Below are 4,499 nucleotides of genomic sequence, written 5' to 3'. Positions count from 1 at the left end.
TCGTAGCACTTCGAATCAACAACAAAGTATGGAACGAATTTCATATGTAGCAACAATTTTTATCAAGGTATAGCAGCAGTGATTTAGCTCAAGACAAAGCAGAAATTCAGCTTAAAGCATGGCAAAAACATAGCCCAAAATGCAGTAACCATTTAGCTCAAAATATAATCGTGTTTGTATACAGATTTCCCGCTACTTTCATCCTGATTTCCATGTACTTGCAGATGATTGTTACACAAATAAAAAAAAAGTAAAGAGTAAAAATTCAAATAAATTCAAACACTACAAACTTTCTAAACAAAATTACATCTCAAGTACCTGTTTAGTAGACAAAAAAAGGGCAGTCCGGTGTACTAAAATTATCGCTATGTACGGTGTCCGGGGAAGGGCCCCATCATAAGGGTGTATCGTACGCAACCTTACCTTGCATTTCTACCAGACGTTGTTTCCAAGGCTTGAAGCCGTGACCTCTTGGTCACATGGCAGCAACTTTACCAGTTACTCCAAGGCTCCCCTTCTCCCTATTTAGTAGACAATGTGAAAATAAAATACCCATACATTCAAACTTTTTGCAAGTACATGTCACATCTAAAGTTACGAAATCAAACTCCACAAACCAACTCTTACGTGAATTATGCATCCTTACTTCATATTTGAACTAAGCCTGTCAAATAGGTTGGGCTGACCCGGCCTAACCCAGCCCAGCCCGACCTACTAAGCAAATTCGGTCCGGTCAGCCTATGGGCTGTAGGATATCGGATTTTGGGACGGGTTATTTTTTGGTTTGAGCCCGCGATCCGGACCAAATCCAATCCGGGCCCGTCGATTAACCGGTTCGGATCAAACTCAATTCAGGCCCACAGATTTTTTTTTAAATCAGATTTTGTACAAAATTGGACAGTTGGGCCACTTGACTGTTGGGCCCAATGGCTATATTACCATTTGAGCCCTTAAAACGGCTCAAAAGACATTTTTTAATTAAAAAAAAAATCATTTTAAATATTCTTTTAATCCCAAAAAAAATTCTATAAATACCCTACACTCTCAAATCATTTTTCACACAAATTTTCATTCTCTCAAATTCCATTCTCTCTCAATTCTCAAATATTCTATGTATTTAAATTCCTAAAGTGCTCACTTTAATTTTTTAATTTTGCAATTACAAAGTATGAGTGGAAGTTTCTAAAGTCGCAACCTTCGGATACTTTCAAAATTAGATATTATCGTTCCATCTCTTACGTTTAATTTTTAATTAGTGTATTAATTGTTGAATATTTCATTTTATTATATTTGTCTTTTGAATTTTTTTTAGTTTAATTTATATTATGGATAAATTAAGAAACCTCGCCACTAAAGGTGTTAAAATTTTTTGTCCCGGAAGTGGTAATGGCAACAAAAAATGAATTACTAGCGGTAGAGGTACTTCAAGTAGTAGATTTACCCGTGTACCTTCGCCTCCAGTACCGCTTGGTACACCTTTTGAGGAAGAAATAGGTGTAGATGCTCACGATATGGATTATGTAGAAGCTCAGAAACATTATAGTATAGAAGAAGAAAATAAAGTAGATGCGGTTAATTTAAACGAAGATGATAAAAATTTGGAGAGACACCCACAGTAAAAAATGCTAACGTTAGATCTGAATCGATTAATCTCCCTCCCCGTCCTCCCCATGCCCCAAGAGATCGTAAAACAATTAGTATTGCATGATAATTTTTTGAACGTATATCAGATACTGAGGTGCAATGCAATATTTGTCAACAAATATATAAACCTAAAAGCGGAGGCAAGCAAGGGAGTACGGGTACGTTAATGAGACATATAGGTGATGCTCACGAAAGAGAGTCAAATATTACATGAGTTGGTGGAGATGTTGGTGGGCCAACGCAAACTAGAATGGACCCAGCAACCGGTCAGGTAATGAAGAAGTATAATAAATTGAGGGACCGAAAAGAAATGTTTGTGGATTGTTTGCCTTTTAGTTTCCTTCTTCTGATGCATTTATTCATTATATTCAAGCAATTTATAATTCTATGTCTAATGGTATTCCTAGAACTACTTGTCGGTCTGATATTTTTAGACTTCATTCACAATATTATTTTTATTTATCAATATTGTTAAAAAATATTCAATGTAGATTGTCCCCAACTTCTAATTTTGGTCATGCTGTAAATAAAAATGATTATTTAACCGTTACTTGTCAGTGGATGGATAGTAATTTTGTGATGGAAAAATGTATTCTTGCTTTTTTATATGATGAAGATCGTAAACATACTAGAGATTTTATTGCTAATTCGATTGTTAAAGTTGCAGAATTTTATGATATCGAAAATAAAATCTTATGTATTGCTTTTGATAATACTTCTAACAACAAGTGTGCATGTCATATATATAATTTAATTGTAAAAGATGGTCTTAAGTTTTTTGAGCTTTATATTGAAAAAATTCGTCTTGTTGTTGGTTTTATTCAAGAAAATAATCGAAGAAAAATAATTAGAGAATTTAAAGTTAAATATCAAGAAAATGGACTTGCACCGATATTGATGCCTGAGGAAATTGATATTAGATGAAATTCTACGTATGATTTTTTAAAACCTCGTTATAAATATAGAGTTCCTATTACACTAGCTTTTAACCAATATTGTGGTTCATTTGCTGATTCTGCTGATTGCATGCTGCATGATTCTGATTGGGGTGTAATTAATGATCTTGTTAAGTTTTTAGAAAAAATTTATATAGCTACGGTTGAATTTTTCGGTGCTTATTCCTACTGTTTGTAATATTTTGACATATATAGCTAATATTTCTGGTATGCTCAAAGAATATAAAAATAAAGAAGGTTATAAAGGAGTTGTTGGTGCCATGTTTACTAAATTTAAAAAATATTCTTTTTTTATTCTCCCTATTTACTTGGTTGGTGCTATGCTAAATCCGTGCATGAAATATAATACTATGTGCCACTTTAGTACTCTTATTTATGCTAACTTAGAAATAAATACTAACAATGATTCTGAACAAGTATAACCTGATTTGTGGACGGCTATGGGTGATGTAAATGAATACATAGAAAAATTATATAATCACTATGCTGATTTAGTTGATTTAGTCGTACCTACAAATATCATTCCAACTGTCGCTCCTCATCCTCCCGAGGAGCCATCATCTTCTAAAAGGCCGGCACATAGTGGTTTTCCCAATTCCTTTTATGATTTACCTTGTTGGAACAGTGTTGATGAGAGAACTTACACATCAACTTATCGGGAAGAGCTTAAATATTATCTTCGATCACCGTCAGAGGATCGCAGACGACGGATCAACACGTTGGATTGGTGGAGGAGTAATGAAACACAATCTCCTGTGCTTTCAAGATTAGCTATAGATATCTTGAATGTTCCAATGTTAACCGTTGCATTAGAGAGCACTTTTAGTCAGGGACGACAGCAACTTGGAGACAACCGATACTCATTGGGAAGCAATGCAATGAATGTTCTAGTTTGCCTCAGAGATTGGATTAGAGCGGAAATAAGAAATCAAGGAATGGAACCGGAGCCGAACGACGAGCAAAAACTTGAAGAAATTATGTCTTCACGGGAGAACTCAGTAGAATCAAGTCCAATACATAGTTTTGCCCCCGTTGACTTTGACTATCCAATGCAAGTTCGTGTTAATATTAACATGAATGAGTTGGAAAAAAAGATGCATAATTTGTAGATTTTTCATTCATGTAAATTATAAATTTTGAATCATTTCGCAATCAATAAAATTCAACATTCATTCACTCCTTAGTCCTTACTTTGTAATTTTTTTCATTTAATGATTTAAATTGAATTTCTAGTTTAAATTAAAAACTTAATTTTAATATATTATTAATTTACTATCAAGTATTATTAATTTATTATATTAAGTAGCATATGTTTTATATATTTGTGTATATATCTTCTATAGATGTGTATATTTAATGTATACATGTGTATATGTTTTATAAATTGTATATATATTGTAGTATATATATATATATTGTAGTATATGTTTTATTCAAAGTAGTACATATATCTTGAATGGTGAATATATATGTGTATAAATCTTCTATAGACGTGTATATTTAACATATACATGTATATATGTTTTATAAATTAGTATATAACTATATATATATATATATATATATATATATATATATATATATATATTGTAGTATATTTTATTTAAAGTAGTACATATATATTGAATGGTGCGTATATATGTGTATATATCTTCTATAGACGTATATATTTAATGTATACATGTGTATATATTTTATAAATTAATATATAACTATATATATATATTGTAATGTATATATATATTGTAGTATATTTTATTGAAAGTAGTACATATATATTGAATGGTGCATATATATGTGTATATATCTTCTATAGACGTGTATATTTAATGTATACATGTGTATATGTTTAATAAATTAGTATATAACTATATATATATATATATATATATATATATA

Source organism: Capsicum annuum, chromosome 4 (genome assembly GCF_002878395.1).
Source record: "Capsicum annuum cultivar UCD-10X-F1 chromosome 4, UCD10Xv1.1, whole genome shotgun sequence".
In the NCBI taxonomy this organism is placed as follows: Eukaryota; Viridiplantae; Streptophyta; class Magnoliopsida; order Solanales; family Solanaceae; genus Capsicum; species Capsicum annuum.
The sequence above is the reverse complement of the archived record's forward strand: the minus strand, read 5'-3'. Positions refer to the sequence as shown.